This window comes from Nestor notabilis, unplaced genomic scaffold, assembly GCF_000696875.1.
Source record: "Nestor notabilis isolate BGI_N333 unplaced genomic scaffold, ASM69687v1 scaffold22754, whole genome shotgun sequence".
NCBI lineage: Eukaryota > Metazoa > Chordata > Aves > Psittaciformes > Psittacidae > Nestor > Nestor notabilis.
In genome coordinates, this window is record NW_009925464.1 from 43,023 (window position 1) to 53,206 (window position 10,184).

Here is a 10,184-nt window from a genome sequence, read left to right on the forward strand (position 1 = left end):
TGTTTAAACACCCATGGACACTAATGCATACCATGGGGTTCATGGAGCAGGACACTTATACCCCAGGGAGCATTCTGCAATGTTTTACCACCACGTGCTGCGCTCCTGGCAGCTCCAACTGCCCCAGTGATCCAGCTGCTGTGGTATGAACAAAATGCTGTCACAAACATATTCTTAAAAACACTCTGAACATGAGAAAACTTCACAGGAGAATCTAATCACATCAAGGATCAGATAAAAACAACAACAAAGAGGTTTCTGACTAGTTATCTTCAGAAAAACCAGCTCTGACTGACACGTACTTATCTTTTCTTTCCTCTCGGAATTAGCACAGTCCATGTTGATCATCTTTAAACCACACAATGAAATCCTCTGCCACCAGAGTTGGAAAGCGTGGCCTTCATACACAGCACATTTCTTTATAAACCTTAAACAAGAGCTGACACCTCCTCGGGCAGTTGGTTTACAACCAGCAAGCCTGGAAGATCTCTCCCCACGATGTTTAAGAGAGGGCATTTTGTCACTGATTTTCACTCCCATCTCCCTGCACGTGCAGGATTCATGGCTGTCAGACCCGACCATGTTTGGCTGCCCGGCAGCACCCCACAAGGACCCCTCTGCTTTAAATACGACTGTAACACAAGTCACAGGAGACACACTAAGGTCACCATACTGTCCCTCCCCGCAGCAGCCAAGTCCAGGGGCACCTATATTTAGCCAAAGTATGCCCAGCACTTTAAAGATGGAAGGAGATCTCTGACTTGCCTGAATCACTGCCAGCACTGTCCATCTACCCAAGATGGGGACAGTCTGAGCAGGACACCCTGGCACCCGCTCAAAGCTGGGCACCCAACACCTTCCCCAGCACCCCCAGCTCCCCCAGGCACAAGCCCAACCTTGTAGGCTTGGGAAGAGCAGAGCAGCACAGCCTGGATGCAGGCAGCTTGAGGAGGACACAGCTCCATCGCTTCTTTAGCTGGTTATGGTGGAGGCGGCCAGCACTGAGCGTGGCTGTGCTCAGCAGGGGAGCAGAGGTCCTGCTGGCTTGTGAAGCAGCACCGTGCCAGGACTCAGCTCTGCAACCGTCCTGACACCCAGAGCAGGGCATGGGATGGAGGAATGACACTGGAGAAGCAGCCTGGCTCGGATCGCAGCCTCGTGTCCTGCCCTCAGTAAATACATTAGCAGACCCCTGTAAATAGAGCACCAAAACAAGGACCACTCTGTCTCTACACAAAGAAATCAACACTGAATTAATAAGCCTTTTCCTCTGAGCTAAAAAGAAGCAGATGCTTGTTTACCAAAAGCATCAAAAATCATCAAGAGGCGGTTGGATTGGACTTGTAAAAAAATAGAAGGAAGTTATTTGTTCAGTATTTTAACTTCTGCAGCACTCAGCACTTTCAATTTTCTCTCATTCTCATTGCATCCTCCCCATGCGCGAGGGCTATTTGATCCCTAAATGACAGTTTCCAGCAGAAACAGTAAAATCAGTTTAGGACTGACTGTCCCTTTAGATTAGCAAAAAGGACAGTCAGCGGTAACCAGCAACGCGAGATGGTTTGTGAACTGTTTCAGAGAGAACAGCCACGTGCCAGGTTTCTTTCAACAGGGTTCTGGTCTGAAATTGGAAGTCACAGAGAGCTTTACCTGTTGTGCTGATGCAGCCCATAACCAGGCTATTGATCTGTTCACCCTCACAAATACACCAGTGACTTCATTTTACGGAAGAGCAAAGACACAATTAAGGGAATACGAACTTTTAACGTGGCTGTAAATAATAACTTGAAAATCTGATCAGTTAGTAGTGAGGAAATATTAAAGACAAAGGATCAGAAACATAACTGGAACAGTTCCATGGATTCTGGTCTTTTCTTCAATCCAAGGCAACCCTTAGAAGGGCAGTCCTCAGCATAAGCAAGGTTAGTACAAGCTTCGGATTCAATGTAAAGCTGCAAACCGGAGAAGAAATACAGCATCACTTCGGGTTAACTGACCCAGCACTGCAGGGCATGGGGTAGCTCAGCCTTTGAAGACGCTGTGCTCCCAGCAGATGGGTGACACGCTGCCATGTCCCGGTACAACACAGACCCCAGCAGGAGCCAAGGACAGCACTCAACGTTTTGCTGGTGTAAGTGACATCAGTCTCCGGAGCCATCAGGAAAAGCTCTCCAAATCAGACCCTGAGATATAATTATGATGCATTTCAATATGCAGACTCAGCATCACTTTCCAATCCAACTCTTCCGCCTGCCGATATACCAAGTTCTTCCTGGAGACAACATCCCTTGTGACTCTGCTTTTTCTTTTGGTGCTCTGAATAGGGATCAGCTTACCAGGAGTCCTTTATTCCTGAAATAATTTCCATTAATCACTCACCATACGCCACTTCCAACAGAAGCTGACGGGCTGTGGGATGTCTAACGTGACTGCTGCATCTCCCAAGTGAAAGGCTGAAATGAAGGACAGCCCAAGAGAGGAAAGGAACTGGGATATTTCTAAGTAGCAAGTGAACTTCTTCAAACTTTTCCTAAGAATTGCAATGTTTTTATATAGATATTTTAAATAAAAGTGGGGAAGCAGCATCATTTGAACCATCCATTCTTCCTATCTGCTCACGAAAACATGCAGATAAAAGGAAACACTGCAAGGTGCATCATTCTGAAGCATTACCCTGCAGTTTTTCAATCCTGACTCCTCGGTACAGCTGCAAATTAACATACTCTCTTAGCACCTTAACGTGACTTTCAGCTAAAAGAGATATCAATGCTTAACTTCAAAATGCATACAAGGCGTTTTTAACTCTACATAAAAACCCTGCAAATATTTGCTGACTAAGGCTCAGATTGGAAATACATTAAATAAAGTTTTATTTTACAAGAGTTTGCATTCAGAAGAGTAAAGATTCCAGATGTGTTTCTCCCTGCAAAAGTCAGGTGCTAAATTTCATCAAAATTAGCACTTTAAGCACTTTGGTAGGCAATTTTCAGTGGTTAACTCAGGTCTTCGTATTTCCTAAAAGCATGCAAACCCCTTTAAAAACCACACATTAAAGTAGAAAAACCAATGGAATACTAAACACTTCAGTGTATCACAGACCCAGAGAAGCCTCTAACAAGAACAGAGTGTACTTTAGGGAAAAGGCTCTTAAACAGCTTTTAAAAAGGCTCAAGAATAGATATTTGCTTAATTTCAAGCTAGAGAGCCTCTCATAGAACATTTCATGATGTTCTTGAAGGAACGAAGGACAAAAAAGTGTCAGTAATACTACAACAGCATCAAGGTTTTGCTCTGGTGACTCTGCTAGGAAACATGGTGATGTGCCTTTGAGCAGCTCCAGTGCCTAAAGGGGCTACAGGAAACCTGGAGAGGGGCTTTGGACAAGGGCCTGAAGGGACAGGACAAGGGGAATGGCTTTAACCTGCCAGAGGGGACATTGAGATGAGCTCTGAGGCAGAAGCTCTTCCCTGTGAGGGTGGTGAGGCGCTGGCACAGGGTGCCCAGAGAAGCTGTGGCTGCCCCATCCCTGGCAGTGTTCAAGGCCAGGTTGGACACAGGGGCTTGGAGCTGGATGAACTCCGAGATCCCTCCCAACCCAAACCACTCTGTGATTTTATGATTCTGTGTCCTGCCCTATCTCCTTTACATCCTGCTGAGCAGATGCTGGTCTCAAACAAGGGCTCCTGCACTTGCCTACCCGCTCTGGCTTCACAATCCCCACCTGCCCTGCTCCCACACTGAACATGTCCTCACATCGCTCTGGGATGGGTGTTTATCCTCCTGGTTAGCAAGGCACATGAATATTCCTCCGTTTGCTTTCTTACAACTTTCTCCCCGTGGCAAACCAACAGGAGGGCCAGAAACGGTGCTGACAAATGAGTTGGTTTTATTTAGAGGAACTGGCTTTCGCTCTTTGCAACACCGAGGAATGCGGCTGTTCCACCCTGCATTTGTTTTGTGATTTCCCCATCTCTTCTTCAAAGCAAATAAAGGGAAAAAAAGAACAACAAACAGCCAACCTTAACAATAACAACAACAAAGGCAGTGACAAACTCTTCACACACCATCACACAAGCTTAAAGAAAATAAAGAAGAGAAAAAACAATTCTGGGTTCATTTTAATCCAGAATCGAGCTGCAGAAAGCAAGCAGAAGACAGGCTACCTTTTAGAGGACAAAAGTAAGAGTAATGATTGTTTTTCCCATCTGTACCTTTGTGCAAATGAGATTCCTCCTTAAATTATGTCCTAACAGAGGCAAATTCATCATTTGCTTATCAAATTCCTCCAGTCCCACCTGGTTGGAGCCTCTCACAAAATATGGGCAATACTCCTGGAACACGGCTGCTTGTGTCCATCCATGGGCACCACTCATAGAGCTGGAGGTGGTTGAGCCAAGACACAGGTAACAGCCCACTCCAAAGCGTCCCATTGGGACACTCTAAGAACAGAAGCTGCAGGGCAGCAAGAGGCTCAAATGAGCAAATTCATTCTCTTCATGCTGGCAAACAAAGCACAGGAAGCCAGGAAATACAGCACAGTTCATTATCCACAATAACACTGGTTAAGTCTAAGTTCAACTCATTTCAACAGTCCTCTGCAGGGGTCTCAACCCACCCTGGGCACTCCAAGACAGCACTGGACCAAGGGCTGAACTTACTCCGATCCACCTCTGTGCCTCCACAAGAGCTGTACCACAAAATCCAGATGGAACAAATATGCACTTTTCCAGTGGAAAGCTGGAACTTTAATAGAGTGTAAGTGAATTGAAACCCAGAGCTGTGGAGTTACTGAGGAGATCACCATCAGGAGAAAGCCCAGGCCGGTGGGACAATATGGACCTCATTAAGCCATTGTGAGAAGTGTGTGAACAAACTAAGGACTTCACAACCAAGTGACAAAGATCATTTGTTTAAAAGAAAGGAGTAAATCATTTCTGGTTCAGCAGCCTGGGGGTTTAACCTACTTGTAACAAAGGTGTTTTGAGGAAAAGTGTAGTTCTTAAATGGCTTATTACAAATAAACCCAGAGACCCCAAAAGGCTAAATACAATGTTGATGATGGCCAGATAAGTACTGGATAAGCAGGAAAATGCACTGGCCTTAATATACCCTAGAAATGCCCAAATCGGAAAAGCTGCTGATGTCAAGAAGTATCAACCCTACGCGGGGATCTCATGGGCTGGATTTCTCACCTCTGTCAGTTCAAAGCCACCGCCTCTTGTCCTAACACCACATTCCCTCATACAAAGTCCCTCTCCAGATCTCTTGCAGGTATCTAGGTATTATTTTCCCCAGCCTCCCTCATCTGTGGGCTGATGTCCTTGAACCAGAAAGCTTCTCTGTCACAAAACACTCGGTTAATCCTACACAACACTAAGTGGCTGCAGCACAACTACTGCCAGCCTCCCATTATTTCCCAGGCTGTGGAATTCAAGCTGTGGTGCAGGTGCATACACAAAGCAAAGGGGTATATTCTGAACACTTAAGCACAAGCATTCAGAAGGACAGGAGGGAGTTTTACTCCATGTGTTGGTAGAAATAGAGGCTTCAGCCAGCTGCTGTGAAACACCACGGCTGGAAACTCCAGTTGCAGATTTGCTCTGTACACGTTACATCCATTACACTGGGGAAAAAATGTTTGCTGCACTAGTTTTAAGCCCATACAGGCTGATAATTTAAATGCTGTTCGTCAGACCGATGCACAGGAGGCAGCAACTCTTCAGAGCCTATTGCAGAACAGGATGCAGAATCTTCAAGTCTCTCTGACCCCACAAACGCTGGTTAGAAGCAGCATTTCAAGAGATTTAGCCTGAAGTTGTTTAGAAAACAATGCAGCAATATCTTAGCCAGGGGCTCCATGATAAAGGTACAAGGAAGTGCGGTCCTGCAAAAATAAAACCCCAGCCAGCCCACTCCCTGGCCCCAAAAGGTCCTTTTCTGCTGATAATTTCAGTCAGGACCTTCTGCTTTGTCGTCTATAGAAAAATCCCAAGCATTTCCAGAGACAGCAACATCTGCAGAAGTTTCAAGACAAAACAGACTCTCAGAGGCAACTCTACCATTCACAGCTTTTTAAAACATGGACTTGGCAGCCCAGGCTTCCTAAGTAAAACACATGGCTTGAAACGGGTGGTGTGGGGGGTTTGTCCTTGAGTTTGCTGTTTGAGTTTTGATTTTATGCCCGATAACCATCTCTGTCTCTCTTCCAACCCCCTACCAGGAAGGATCGGTGAGACAAATACCCATAGCTTCCAGGGGAATAAAAGGAAAAGCCAAACAGGAAAAGTAGTTATGAACAATACAGCCCTGGCTCAGTTAATGATCAACTCCGGAGCACACAGCACAATACTCTTACCCAATTACCACTGCTTATTTGCATGAAGTTTTTCATCATCAGTGGGTAGTAAGAGGCCTTTTATGCATCATGTTTCGTGTTATCGCCATCAGCAAAGTACTAAAAAAAGCTGAGAAGTCCCTGATGACTCTGCTCTGTTAACAGGAAGTCCATCCACTGCACAGGGTGAGCTCAGCTTCACAGAGGGGTGGGCAGGAAGGGTAAGGGGTCAGGTTCCCCTGCCTGCACATTCCCATTTGTCCTTGATGGAGTATGAGGCTGCCTTCTGTAGACATCCAAGGAACGCAATGCACAATGAAATGGAAAACAGAGCTGCTGCAGTCCGTACTGATCCTACCAGAGATGAAGAGTTCATCAATTTGTTTCCGTATCTCGAGCACCTCCAACCAGAGCGACCCTCAGCTCATAACGCAACTTCATCTGGGGCAGAGAGCAGTAACTGTAATCACTCTGCTGCTCTTCCAGTCTTTTGAGCAGCTGTTTCAGAGAACCTCCTCATCAACTCCTAAGTATCACTGACTCTCAGCACAGTGGTGAAATACTCAAAGCTACAGCACTTACAGTGGCACAGAGGCAATTAAAGATTTCCAATAACACGCTGCTCGGAAGATTGCAGTCTAATTGCTGCACGGTCAAGGTTTTTGGCTACAATAACATTGTGAGCAGATAAAAGACAATGTTGTAAGGTTTCCCATTCAATAAATACATAAATAAGCAGCTCTCCAAACAATAGCAACAGCACCTACAGCTCCTGACTTTGCACAATTTAGAATGAGACGGTCATGAAATTTCCTCCATAAAAGCCTTGGCTGCATGACAAGGGTGAATGAAAGGGGTGGGAGAGGACAAGGGGCAAGGCAGGCTGGGCACAAAGAAAGGCTGCAGCACAACAAGCCCAAACCACCCTGTGTCATAGTTTAGTGTAGTTTGTGATTACCTGCACAGCCTGTGACTTCCTCTTATGTGAAGTGTGTGGTTTCTTCACACCACACTTTGTCACTTAAATGAAAACTGAGTGTGTGAGAGCGCAACAGCCAAGTCTGCCAGAACATTGTGTGTCTACCTTTAACCTTCTGCTGAAGATAACTGTGTTTAACTTGTTGGCTTTGTTTTTTAAGAGCTCCAAGATATACCCACAGGACAGAACTTACCTGTTCCAGCTCCTACTTCTCTCTTCCCCCCCCAGTTTAACATACTTAAAAAACTATCAGTTAACATCTCATAACAGAAAGCAGACTAGTAGGAAGCAAGGACAAGAACCATGGAAAGGAGCGAGCTTATTCACAGTTTTAAACCCATCTGGCTCCAAAGTGTTGGAGGATGAAGTAGTAAACAGTATTAACACATGCTCAACATGAGCCCAGGGAGGGCTCTCACTGTTGCTGTGCAGAAAGGAAGCTGAGGCAGACATAAAAGTATTTAAACACATAAAAAATGCACCAAACCCCCCAGGGGATGTGGGCACCAAAGGCAGGAGGTTAATTCTCAGGTTAAAAGGAAAGGCTGAGCATCAGCTGCACCTTTGGACCCTGCTCCCTTGATGAACACCAGGCTGGTGGGACTTGGCCATGGTCACACAGGAAGGATGTGATGCAGCAGGGAGTAAGAGTTGGGTCTTCCTGAATCCCAACTGAGCACCCTGATTGCTGGATAATCCCACTTTGCTACCCAGATAAAGAGGAAAATGGAGTGACAGAGGAATCTGTCATTATCACAGGGATATGGAAAAAACAGTTCAGGGGCACCAACACTGTATTAGATACCTAAACCTTGGCCAAAAGCAGAGGAAGTGACTGCAGGCAGGCAGAACAGATCTATGGCAATTTTTCCAGGTTTCTTCTGTTAAAAATGGGTTGGTATTTGCAGAATGCCTGAAGTTTTGCTTTTTTCTTTCTATCTTTCCATCAGCTGCCTTAAGAGTTTTAACTGACCAAAGTATATCTTGCATCCTACACATAAACCCCCCTGGGCAATCAGCAGAATTCCCACTAGGTTCAATGAGAGCAGCAAGACTTTCTGGAATGAGTTATAGCTACAAATTTGGAGCATTTCTGATCAACACAAGTCTCTCGGACATTATTTGAATCCTTGTGAACCTGAAATGAATTCGACCCAGAGCAGCTGACTACATTACTGACTAAAAGCGTCAACACAAGAGCAATTTCTGCTGATCTCTGAAAGTCAGAGCTGATTAGCCAAATACATCTACTAAAGAACACACTGAAACAGAAGTTTCTGATAACACTGGGGTCACCACTGCCTTTCCCATTCCACAGAGAATACATTTTTAGCTCAGCAAAACATCACAACCTGGAGTTTTAGGTCTAGCTTATGATGAAATAAGGACACCCACTATAAATCAGCCTTTGTGAAGTTGTAATTAGGTGTATAAACTTTAAACAGGTCTTTATTAGCCTGAAAGCTGAGGCACTGCCCTGATTCAGAACACTATCAGATGTTAATCCAGCACTCAGTCTTGTGTGAACATTTATGTGTAGGCCAAAAGCTCTGTCACTCTCATGCTTATTAATCTTTCCTTCCAGGAGGCAAAGGACAGCATAAGCTCCTCTGATAACTGGGTTATCTCTCTCCCCAGAAAAGGAAAGGGTGGTCCTTCCAACCAAGCAGCCATTTAAACTACTAGTAGATACAACCCTGCAGGGAGACATGTGATGGGAGAGCAGAGACAAGCAGCATTTCCTCTTCCTTTGATCCCTTTCCGTACAGGCTCAAGCTATGGGTTAAGTGTTTGAGCAGAGTATAGAACAAACATCTCAAAAGCTCTCAAGTTGTTACCCAGCTACCTAATACAGCTTGGTAAATCATGGTGAGCTGTAAGGAAATGTTGCAGCCTATGGTAGGTTGGGGGCTTTGCCACAACTCCAGGACTTTTGCTGCTTCTTAAAGCCCAGGGCATATTCCATTTGCATCCCTGCTTCAACAGAACAGTTCAGGTGTACCACCCTTAAACCTCTGTTATCAGCAACCACGGGGAAAGCTGCAAAATTTACAGACAACACCATGAGGGGAAAATATTACTACTTACAAGTATTCTGGGCTGAGCATGAAAGGCTCAGAGAGACTGAACTAAACTGATTACCAGCTACAACAGGGATTGCCAGTACTCAAAAAAGAGTCCACAGAGTCCAGGGACTTCTTTCCATATGAGCACAAGCAGGAATATCTACTAAGTGCGAGGCAGCTCCATTTCTAGCAGCAGCTTCTTGTGACAAGAACCCAGTTGCAGGTGGGACCAGCCTTTTATCTTGCTATCTTGAAGCTTTTCATGATGTTTCCAAGAGATAAAACAGCCATTGGCTTTTTAAAGGAGTATCAAACATGGCTTTACCGCGGCGAATATCTCTAAACCCCTTATCTACCACCCCATAGCACTCATTTCCCTCTTAATCCTTCCATCTCAGCCCCACAACCCAGGCAGTCACTGTTAATCGTCTATAAATTAAATGATTATTTGTATCTGCATTTCAAAGGGGGGTGTAGCGGGACAGCCCGATTCTTCAAGCGGCTTAATATGGGCAGAGCCATTCGCTCGGCTGCCTTGGAGCTGCCCAAAGACTGACAGGACTTAAAAACTGGCATCAGTTCATGTGTCCCCCTTCCGACCTGCAGGTCTTCAGTGAGAGCTCAGTCCTGCTCCTATGGAAAATCCCAACCACGACGCCGCAGCCCCCAGGAGCCGACACAAGAAATCAAACAGGGGCTAAGTTCTGCTTAAAGCCCGAAAGAGGGACACGGGACGCGGCCACGGGAGGCTCGCACCTCGCTAGCACGGCACAGCCCGGCGGCGGCGAAGGGAAAGCGCTGCAGC